We start from the raw sequence: 12,592 nt of genomic DNA, 5'->3' as shown, positions 1-12,592 counted from the left end.
TGTGAGGCACTGTGTTCAATCTTTAGCACCACATAAAAATAAATTAAATAAAATATTTATTAAAAGATGAATTTGATTAAGCCAGTCCAAAAAAGCAATGAAGGTTATGTATGCTTGCCTAGCATGCACACCTCTCTGAGTTCAATCCCTAGTATTACAAGAAAAATTCAAAAATAAATAAATAAAAATAAGCAATGAAAAAAGTCCTTGTAGAAGAAACAATATGTACAAAGGCCAGAGATAAGACAAGAAATATTATAAGAGTAGAAATTTTCATAATGGTACTGAAGAAATCACTACAGACCAGATCCTTAAGGATCTTGTAGGTTACAAAAAGGAATTTGGAACTGATCTCTGGTTTAGAAAAATATTATTTGGGGGAAGATTTCTCTGATTGCAGTATGAAACAAATGAATTTTTAAAAATAGAGTAAAATATTTTAGATGAGATTAAATAGATCATAAGTACAGATATTCTGTCTGACATAATATGCCAGTTTCACATGGTTTACTCTTAATGGTTATGGAGCTGTTGTTTTCACTAGAGGGACAATAGAGAGATCTAGATGATTTCTATTTCTTCAGCAGCTATTTATGAGAAAACACAAGCTGAAGATTGACTGGATATAACTAATGGAGGAAAAAGGCGGCATTCAAGAGGAACCCTCCCCAGAGGTTTCTAAACAGAGCAACTATGTAGATGGTGATGCCAAATTTATATGCAAGAAAAGATGTGAAAGAGACCAGGAGGAGACCACAAAGAAATGGATTGATCAGAGGAGTTTACTTACTCCAAGAATTCACTATAGGTAGAGTAGAAGAAATGCTTTAAAATGAAAATTCTGATTTAGCAAAATGAGTTTTTTTTTTTTTAAAGAGTGATACCATTAACAGAGCTATCAACTCTTTTATATTTAAAAAATAAAACCCTTAAGCTAAATTGTCAATCCCTATCTTTCTATAAAATAGGTATCTTTCTCAATCCATAAAATATAGGCTTTTATTTTTGCATAGATTCATAATCTGACCTTCTCCAAGTTGCCAAAGCCTAAGGAATAGCTTCAAGACTATAGATTAACCTTTATAGGCTGTACTTGACATGAAGTTTTAAGAGACATAGTGTCTTCAAATAAATGATCCCAACACAAATTTAAGATTCAATCAGCATTAATGGTGGTATTAGAAATGATAACTTCAATTATAAGCATAATGCATTTTCCTTTGGGAGGTTAATTAATTTAGAGTAGGTACCTGGAGTTTGCCCTAGTACAGCCATACTTCAAGACTGCTTATGACCAAGGAAAGGCTCTTGTACTAGCTTGATTTGAGCTAATAGAATATGTTTTAAAATATTAATTTTATGTAACTCATTTCCATGAATTTATTTTTCTCCAGTGTTCTGAAAAAAAAAGAGGATTATATGTTAAAATAAAAACAAGAACTAATTAAAGAAATCTCCGATTTGGTCTTCATGTGAATTTTATGTTTATGATTTAAGAAGAAACAGCTATTAAAATGGCATTGTGTTACATAAGAATAAAATAAACAGTTTCCCCTCAGTATTATTTTTCACCATTTCACTTTCTGAAAGAACAAAAGTTATTTTAGGAGGTGTACGACTAAAATCATAAGTAATTTTTTAGGATATTGAGAGCTATGTTCAAAGTGAGGATTATTAGAGCTTTCCTGGAAATAAAAACAAAAATATCTATGACATCAAAATTATCCAAACTGCAAACTCAAAAGAATTTTCTTCTCTATTTAGAAAAAAAATGTGATTAATAGAAACTGGTGTCAGGGCCATGGTGGGGTTGGGGGCGGATTTGACAAGGTAGAATAAATGGATATATATACATTTCTTTACAGTGTACAATAAAATGAATGGATTAAGTTGGGAATGGTGGCCCATGCCTGAAATCTTGTTGGCTTGGAAGGCTGAGGTAGGAGAATTGTGAGTTCAAAGCCAGCCTCAGCAACAGCAAGGTTCTGATCAATTTAGTGAGACACTGTCTCTAAATAAAATACAAAAATTGCCTGGGAATGTGGCTCAGTGGTTAAATGCCCCTGGGTTCAATCATTGGTATATATGAATTAATATAAATTTGGATAATATAAATTTGGTAAAATTATAGATTAAATTAACTAGAATTCTTTTAAAGGCTCAAGAATGCTAGCAATTATAGATAACATTTACTAGCAATTTTTATATGCTATAGAAAATATGTCAAATGAGTTAAGTGCTTTGACACAGATACAATTATTAATCTCAATTAAGAAATAAACAAAACTAGGGTTTGTTACTAATCTGAATTCTCCCAGTTAAGGAACAATAAAGTCAGACTCTTATGCCCATTTGCAAACCTCCAAAACATGAGCTTAACTCCAACATGCTATATATTGACCCTCTTTGAAAATCAAGGGCAACCATTTACCACAATATTTGTATTAGATTAGTGTAGTTTATTGACAATATCTAATCAATGAGGGAGGGGTACCACAAATAGAGGGAGGGAGTAAATATCAAATATTCTTCTGGCTGGATTGCTGAGATTATGCCAAGTTCATAATTTATCATTCAGATTGTGTACCTACTAAATGAAAATTAAACTAGATTGTAGAAGGCCACCATTCTACAGAAGTGATAATTTTGGTGGTTATTGGTTGTTATGCAAATTCATTATATAATTTTAACCATTTAAGTGAAAAATCCTTCATAAAACTTAACTTTAAAATAGTTAAATATAATATGCATTAATTCATTCAACACATACTTTCTATACAGTCAAAACACCTTGGTAGGTACTTTGAGAAAAATAAAAGTCAAAGACAGTCTATTCTTTCCATGATACAACAATCTACTTGCATGGCTTATAAAAAAAAAACTACTATTAAATTTTATATATAATTATTAACATTCAAATAATACAAAACACATGCTTTCAGCATAAAATTCATAAATGTTTTATAAACCAGTACAAAATAATGTAATAAAGTATTTACCTATGAAAGCAGAGAACATGAAATAAAAACTAAGCAACATGCATAAGCATGACAAAGAAAGAGGATTGGAAGGATGGGTTATCATCCAGAACATCAAAAAAGTGATGAAAATGAATGTCTGAAGAGAAAAGGGAAAGTTTTGGTCAGCTTTTTCACTGCTGTGACTAAAGGAACTGATAAGCACAATTGTAAAGGAGAAAAGATATTTATTTAGGGGCCTAGGGTTCCAGAGTTCTTAGTCCAAAGAAGGCTGGCTCCATTTCTTGGGACTCAAGTTGAGGCTGAACAACATGGTGTTAAAATGTGGTGTAGGGAAGCAGCTCACATGAAGATTAGGAAGCAGAGAGAGAGACTCTATGCTCCAGATACAAAATATATACCCTATAACCACCCATGCCCCCAATTAACCACTTCCTTCAGCCACATCCCATCTGCCTCCAGTTATTACTTAGTTAATCCTATTAGGGATTGATTCACTAATCAGGTGAAGGCTATGACCCAATCATTTCTCTGCCAAACCTTCTTACATTGTCTCACACATGAGCTTTTGGGGGACCCTTCACATCCAAACCACAAGGAAGAAGGCATGAAAATATATATTTGAAACTAATAAACTTATAGAGGAAGTTAAAATGGAAAAGTTGGTGAATAGCAACTGCCAGAGGCCTTGAAGATCATATGATACAGAGTTAGATGGAATAAAAACAACTTTGTTATTTGGTTCTTCAAATTACTTTACATTTTGGAAAAAAATCTAATCGAACACATTATGCCCCAATAATATTTTTCATACCATCTGCCCAAAGTGCTTGCCTAACATACCTGTCAGATAGATGTTTCATAAGTTGCTCTCCCAATTTCACTCTAACCATAAACATATTCAATGAGATTATCAAACCCAAATATTTCCAGTGCAAGTTGAAAGGTAGCTCTTTTTAGCGAAAATCTTTAAAACACACACACACACACATACACACACACACACACACACACACACAGAGACACATTTTTTTTTTACATTTTTAGAGCTTAAACTATACCTTTTTTTAGAGAGAGAATGAGAGAGCGAGATGGAGGAGAGAGAAATTTTTAATATTTGTTTTTCAGGTTTTGGCAGACACAACATCATTGTTTGTATGGGATGCTGAGGATCAAACCCGGGCCGCACAAATGCCAGGCAAGCGCGCTACCACTTGAGCCACATCCCCAGCCCTAAACAATAAATTTTCCTCCATTCTCTTTAATATTACCTTAATGACAGATGTGTCTTTTGTTTCAATTTAATCTCCCTTGTGTAACTTTTAATGCTTTCTGCAAAATTCAACAGTTCAATCTGGAGCCATAGAAATAAAACCTTGATGACTCTTAAAGACTTTAAGATTAATGCAGGAAGAAATTACCTTGGTTAGTCATGCCTATTCTTATTAGTAGCCTGCAGTTTGCCTTTACCCAAGAACTGGTGGGAGTTTGATGTGAAGCCAAACTCAGCGGATCATGTTGTGTGGTTGGTTTTCAATCGCTGAATTCAAGGAGAAGCCAGAATTGCACTTCGAATGATTATATGATTGTATATGATATCAAGTAATAGCAAACAAGATGAAGACATTAATGTACATAATAAACAGAAATGAACACCATCCTTCTTATTTAGATTATGTCAACAAAACAAGTAAGCCATTCTATGGTGAAGAAGCAAGTTTAGAGGATTTTTTAATGGAAGCCCACATATAAATTTCACGAATGTCTTTCTAAATAAGAATATCGTGGACAGCTAAGCAACATCAAGACATCTATTACATCGGGGAGCTTGTAATTGTTCTTCCAGTATATGCTATCAACACTGCAGTGTTTAATCAATTAATCATGCAGCTGCTATCATGCAAACCTCTACCAGGTGAACTGTGAGTGTATCTGCATACTGTGCATGAACTAAGAATGATAACACAAAAAAAACAATGTCTTTTTTTAACCTGCTTCCCCCCTGTTCAACGCAAAAATAGCAGAGCCAGTTGAAACTCTGAACTAAGAATATTCATACATAACTGAGAGAGTGATTGGAATCTTCTCATCTCTACCTTATTTAATATATAATAAAAATACCACAAATATCACTCACATTTTTACCAATGGACAAAAATAATATCTAATTATCTATTGATAATTGCATGCCAGATACAATTCTGAATTCTTTGTGTAGACCTCAGTATTCCTACTAAAACATTTTTGTAGTGGTTATTTTCTAGCACCATTTTGCTTCCAGGGACATTCACCAATGTCTGGAACCATGCTGGTTGTCAGAACTTTGGGGAATGGTGGTGCTATTGGAATATAAGAGGTGTAGGTCAGGGATGCTGCTAAGCATCCTTCAATGTACTTGATAGCCCCCACAACAAAGAAATCCAATCCAACATGTCAGCAGTGTAGAGAGTGACAAACTCTGCCCTATTTTCATCTTCATTTAACAGATGAAAGAACATGAATCTTAAAGAGTACATAGGCTGCAAAAGGTTCAGTGGCAATAAGCAGTAGAGCTGAAATTCCAGCAAAACACAGTTCAACTTCAAAACCTATATGCTTTTGGTGTGGTTAGGGCTGTAATCTACCCACCTGATCTTCATGACCCATTCAAATTCTTCCCAGAAAGATGGGAATTTATAGCTAGGGCTTTCTTGTTTCTCCTAACTTTATATGGTTCTAACTATGAACCTTCTAGAAAGGTTATCTGATTGTCTCTCCATTCCTCCCCTGGGTGTATGAGGCCTCCCTAAGGTTTTGCCCTACTGTTACCTGCTTCTGACCAAGCAATAGAGGATTCCCTGAAGTGACCTCTGCTCGCTTTCCATCTTCTCTGTGGAATGGAATCCTCTTTGGTGAAGTCATGGACAACTTTTTTCACCTGTAGAAAATAAGCCCCAACTACTAGGGAAATAAAGAGGATTCGGCATTGTCCTTTCCCTCCAGATGCCTCTGCAATATCAGATATTAGGGAAACCACTGCAAAGTAGTAAAGATTTCTGGAGGAGGAAAAATACAATCTGACCTCCAAACCAGATAGCCAAGAGCCCAGTTCATGTTGCCCAGTGACCTGAATGCTCTCCAGGGACCAATTCAAAACAGCCTAACAAAACTAGCAGTCATCATGTACCTAGGTTCCCCATGCCCTGGGTCACTTTACTTTTATACCAATTACAGAAGTAACACACATGTCCCCAAAACAGCATCTTTACTAAACTACAGCAACAGGAGCTAAAATTTGTCTCTAAGCCTAGATTTGAAATAAATCAAGCAATACTTCCTATTATGTGCCCTTTTGAGATTTCTTTCTATTGAAAATGGGATGGGAAAGAACATACAAGAATGCACTAGGATATCAATTAGAACCAAACCCACGAATCAGGATTTTCTTCCCAACAGCAGCCACAGATGTTATTGACAGAGGATTTCTGACTCTTTAAATGTACCAATATAATCCAGAGGTGATGGGTCTATCTGAGCTGAAATGCATCACTTTCACACACAGACCCCACTTACACATAGCATTTGTAGATAGGTAGATCATGGACTAGTCTTCGCACCCAGATAATTGAAACCCACATCAAAACCTGAACTTTAACAAATAATTTCTTTTTAATCTCCTTCATTGAGTCATTCCTCAGATGTGCCCACAAAGATCAATATATACAAGGTTCAGTACACATTCCTTATCTCCACCAAGCCAGCTTCTCCCTGGTAAGATTCAAATGATGATTAAATTCCAAGTAGCAGAATAAGAAAGCAAGAGGAACCCTACAACATCAAGATACTTGAAATTTACAGCATCTTAATTATCCATACCATGGAATTTCCCTTATGTACTCTTACCTCCAATTTCACCTCACCCAACTCTGCCTGGCTTGGCATAGAGTCTGCTTTCATCCCTGCTGACGGAAGCAGGGACCTGCTCATTGGAAATGTCAACACAATGCAGAAACTCAGGCATGTTCCCCATCAGAAAAACAATCAAAGATAAGACAATAAGAACCTCATCTCTGGTCACATTACTTAGAGTGCTGGAAACAGTCAAGTTCCCTGAATCCCACAGACCATATGACAAGTTACTGGGCACTGAGTGCAGTACCACTATCTAGATGACACCCTTTCCTTTATGTGAAAGCCAATCAAACAGCTTAGAAATAAATCACAATGCCTTTCTACTCTTTGAGACTTGGAATTCTGAGGAAGTGAATCAGCTTCTTCCAAGGAGATAAACTGATTTGACACAAAATCATTCACTTCTTTCTAGTCACTCCAACATGTTCCTGTTTATGTGCACGCATACACACACACACACACACACACACACACACACACACACACACACACACCAACCCTCGTATTCCATGTATTTCCATGTATTTGGTGGGATAAAAGTGAGCCAGTGAGGGACTACAGGGAGGTCTGTCAGAGCTTCCCCCTCAGACATACAAGTCTGCCAAATTGCCGTAACTGACAAGCCATCATTTGCCCAGAGCAGAGGCTGACATTCACGGTTGCTCTAGAATGTGGACAGAGGTCTTCACAGCCAGGAAAAGACACCCAACTCCTCTGTCTCCCCTCCCCCACACCCTGCTCCCCAGTTGTGGCTCCTCTAAGGCTTGGATACAGGTCTCCAAAGGTGAAAGGAGCATGGATTAGTCCACTGTGCCGCCTTGCCCACAGGATAGTATAATATTAATTAGTCACCTTCCTTATTATTCAGTCAAAATATGCCAGACTGAAATAAATTACATTCTTAGCACATATTCAGGAGCCACTTGTCAAAAGAAACTAACTTTATTTTTAGAACCACACAAGATAAACAAAACAGCTCCTCAAAAAAAAACCCTCAGAGCCCAACTGCCACCACCGGGCTTCCCACAAGCCACACACCCCAACAACCTCCTCCTCCCACAATCCTCCTGCTCTTGAGGCCGATTGGCTGGGTTGCATGGGCGGAGCCAAAAAAGTCCCCCAATGAGCATCTCCGTGGTCTGAAAGGGCAGGGAAACAGCCCAATGAGCATCACCGCAGAGGAGCCAATCAGCTAGATGTTGCTAGATGTTGCTGGGGCTGCTGTGAGCCAATCATCAGCTGGTAGTCTGAAAGGGCAGGGAAACAGCTCAATGAGCATCTCCACAGAGGAGCCAATCAGCCAGGTGTTGCTGGGGCCGCTGTGAGCCAATCATCAGCTGGCAGTCTGAAAGTTTGCAGGAGCCCCTTCGGCTGTGGCTCTCAACAATTGCTCAGCCAGTTCTCCCAATCCTTATTGACAAAGACAATCGTGGGTCACTCTGCACACAAAGACATATGCACATACACACTTGGGGCAATGGATGAAGGGAACCAAAAGTTTTGTAGTTTTGTTTTCCTTTTTTCAAGGGCAAAACTAGAATAAAACCTTGAAGGTCACATAGCCACTCAATGGCTCAAATCGCCACTCTACAATAGCTCCTTCCTTCTGCTTGAAGAGCTATTTAAAGGACTCAATTCTCTGAATGTCGATCCTTCTTTCAGTGCAGAAAACACCAGCGCATAAAAAGCATCCATTCTCTGTTCTCTAAATAATATCCTAGGCAACCTGATTTGATGTGTCAACTAAGACAACAGAGAATTACCTAGAGTACCCTAAGCTACAAGTTAACATATTTAAAAGAGGGATCCTTCTCTATATTCAAGGTTAAACTTCAGAATTGATGATAAAAACATGCTACTAGTTGGTCAATTCAGAGTAAAATCTGCTTCATCTGTTCCTCTCCCAGCCTTATTTATGCAACAAACATGTATATCACTAGGACAGTACTGACCTTAGAGGATAAAGATAATAATATTTATAACAGCTAATTTACATTGAGCAATTCAGACACTTAATCCTTCTAGTATAATATAATGATGAATCAATGATTCCCATTTTACAGAAGAGAAAAGCTGAGCTCCACAGCCTATATAATGTGCCAAGATCACATTTTTACTATATGACAGACTTGATTTGAAATCCTAGGTGTGTCCAATCCCAGGTACAAATTCTTAACCATATACAAATCAGTTTATTGCTTTAAGAAGCTCACAGGGGGGACGTCAATCATGAAATCTATTAATGTTCACTGTGCAACATGGTGATCACAACGACTATCTGGCAGATGCTCAGACAAGACTCTCTGGGTGGAAAAAGAGTTGCAAGAGCCAGGGAAGGTATAGCTGAATCCTTTGGTGCCAGTGTAACATGAAACTTTCAATATCCTGTTCTGGAGTTAAATTGTCAGTACTTCAAACTGTTGTAGGCTTCTTAGGGAAAAAATGATTCAATATTTCAGCATAGCAGTTTTTCCATCTATCAAATGGGAATGATAACAACATGTATTATATCAGCTCCATGGGATGATTTAATGAGTTAAATCGTATCATGTGCTTAGACCAGTGTTTGGCATACAGTAAGCATGCAATCAATGTCATTTTTTTAAATCTATGAAAACATAGAAGGTTATCAGTGTGGATTAAATGTTGGCAAAAGTGGCTTTCTAAAATGAAGGGACACAAATGCCTATAAGGAAGAAAGTGACAGAGTCAAAATCTTGAGACATTCTATAGGTTGGAATTTTGGGGTTTCCATGTGTAGAGGAAGGTGGTATTATCACATGACAGGAGAGGGAGACAGTATCATAACATCAACAGCATAAGACCTTTGTATTAAAGAATTTGTACTTAGTGTTCTCATCAGTAAAATGGCAGAATTTGATGATATGATAGAGTGCACCCTGGCAGCTCTATTAATAACCAAAATCTGTAATTCCTGTACTCTATTATTGTAAAGTGGATGGAATGGACTTGTGAGTCTTTTTTGATCTACCTGGCCACTGGGCACTATTACTAAAGAATCCTTAATCAGTTGATGTAAATAGTGGACTTAACATATAATATCATCAATTTTATTCATAATTCTATCCCTGTAAGAAGATAATCCTGACATTTTGGTAACTTTTGTAGTTTTGTAAAATTTCTGGTCACTGTTATGGTCTAGATATGAGGTGTCCCCCAAGAGCTCATATGTGAAACAATGCAAGATGGAGAGATGAAATGATTAGATTATGAGAGTTGTAACCTAATCAGTGGATTAGTCCACTGGCATGGATTAACTGGCTGGTAGCTGTATGCATGTGGGGTGTGGCTGGAAGAAGTAGGTCACTGGGGCCTTGGCTTTGGGGTTTATATTTTTGTCCCTGGTGAGTGTTTTCTGATTGTCATGTCCTGAGCTGCTTTCTTTTGCCATGCCCTTCCACCATAATGGACCCAGACCTATAGAGTCAGCTGACCAAGAATTTTTTTTTTTATTGGTTATTCAAAACATTACAAAGATCGCAGAATCACATCGGTTACACATCCACATTTTTACATAATACCATAATAGTAACTGTTGTATTCTGCTACCTTTCCTATCCTCTACTATCCCCCCTCCCCTCCCCTCCCATCTTCTCTCTCTACCCCATCTACTGTAATTCATTTCTCTCCTTATTTTTTTCCCATTCCCCTCACAAACTCTTATATGTAATTTTGTATAACAATGAGGGTCTCCTTCCATTTCCAAGCAATTTCCCTTTTCTCTCCCTTTCCCTCCCACTTCATGACTCTGCTTAATGTTAATCTTTTCCTCCTGCTCTTCCTCCCTGCTCTGTTCTTGGTTGCTCTCATTAAATCAAAGAAGACATTTGGCATTTGTTTTTTAGGAATTGGCTAGCTTCACTTAGCATAATCTGCTCTAGTGCCATCCATTTCCCTGCAAATTCCATGATTTGGTCATTTCTTAGTGCTGCGTAGTACTCCATTGTGTATAAATGCCACATTTTTTTTATCCATTCATCTATTGAGGGGCATCAGGGTTGGTTCCACAGTCTAGCTATTGTGAATTGTGCTGCTATGAACATCGATGTGGCAGTATCCCTGTAGTACGCTCTTTTGAGGTCTTCAGGGAATAGTCCGAGAAGGGCAATAGCTGGGTCAAATGGTGGTTCCATTCCCAGCTTTCCCAGTAATCTCCATACTGCTTTCCATATTGGCCTCACCATTTTGCAGTCCCACCAGCAATGTATAAGAGTACCGTTTTCCCCACATCCTCGCCAGCACTTGTTATTGTTCGACTTCATAATGGCTGCCAATCTTACTGGAGTGAGATGGTATCTTAGGGTGGTTTTGATTTGCATTTCTCTGACTGCTAGAGATGGTGAGCATTTTTTCATGTACTTGTTGATTGATTGTATGTCCTCCTCTGAGAAGTGTCTGTTCAGGTCTTTGGCCCATTTGTTGATTGGGTTATTTGTTTTCTTATTATTTACTCTAAAACTGTGAGCAAAATAAACTTCCTCTCCTTTAAATTGTTCTTATCAGGTATTTGGTCACAGCAATGCAAAATCTGACTAAAGCAGTCACTAAGATTTTTCTCACCAAAATGTTGTCAATTTTGACATGGTGTCTTTTTTAAACAAATCTATGATAAAGCTATAAATACTCTTCAGAAATAATAATAGAGAGAAACGCTGGGGATATAAAACACTAATATTATTTAATGCCAAACAGTAATGTGTATCTAACAAATATGTACAGTGTGTTTGACATTTCTCCTGGCATCAATTTATTTTATTTAGGGTTTTTTCCCACTTACGGTAGTGCAAGTACATTTAAACAGTAAATTTGCTTTACATTTAAAATGTTCAAACTCAACCTAAATTATATATATATATATATATATATATATATATATATATATATATATATATATATATGTATATCTTGTTTTAATCCCATCTCGACTCTTTGATGAGAGATAGATCCAGCACCCCATATCTGTTCAAAGGATTGCTATTAGGGAAATCGTTTTTTTCCAGCATGTTCAAGTCCTGAAAAAAAAAATAGGGATTGCCATTGTGCTGTAGATACTGCATTATGTTATTTATAAAGTGCTGCAGTGGAACAGAACAATACCATCCATCAGTTTACAATCAGCAATGAAGTTGGCAGAGGGAAGTGGAGTGTACAAGAATGCATTGGCACAGACCATTTAAACTGGCAGATTCTAGAGCTTGAACTTGGCAACAGTTTTTGAAACTAATTTATTTGTTCTTTGCGGGAATGGGTTACCACTTTGAAACACACTCAAAAAGTTTCCAATTTCAGGACATTGAAGAGTCAAACAATACCACTAGCACTCTGTGTGATTTTTTTCCAACCACCCGCTTCCCCCATCCACATACCTGATAAAATGTCATTTCATTGTCTGCCATGGTTACATTTTTTTGCTCATTCTCTATTTCTGTTTTTAAAATTGAATCCTCCCCAAATTCTTTTCCATTTTTAAACACCACCTGCTCTTCTTGCTAAAGTACCTTCAACACAGGTTCACGTTTCTTGAGAGTCCCATTAGATTTGGAAGTGATGCATTCCTGCTTTTTCTTGCTTAGCTTGAAAGGCCAGAGTAGTACTGATTCTTTATTCAAATATATTAGCGTTATGTGGACAAGTCCAAATGCCATGGGCCCCAATAAATTCAATGCCATTCCAATCAAAAGCAAAATAGGATTTTTCATATA

At 37.1% G+C, this 12,592-nt stretch overlaps 1 pseudogene; it reads right to left on the bottom strand.

Annotated features, from left to right (window-relative positions):
- LOC143387813 (RNA-binding motif, single-stranded-interacting protein 1-like) overlaps positions 1 to 12,286 on the bottom strand; it is a 41,072-nt pseudogene extending 28,786 nt beyond the window's left edge.
- Between the last annotated feature and the right edge of the window lie 306 nt (positions 12,287 to 12,592).

Source organism: Callospermophilus lateralis, unplaced genomic scaffold (assembly GCF_048772815.1).
Source record: "Callospermophilus lateralis isolate mCalLat2 unplaced genomic scaffold, mCalLat2.hap1 Scaffold_329, whole genome shotgun sequence".
NCBI lineage: Eukaryota > Metazoa > Chordata > Mammalia > Rodentia > Sciuridae > Callospermophilus > Callospermophilus lateralis.
Note: the sequence above shows the minus strand (reverse complement) of the source record. Positions and strands in the feature narration are given on the sequence as shown.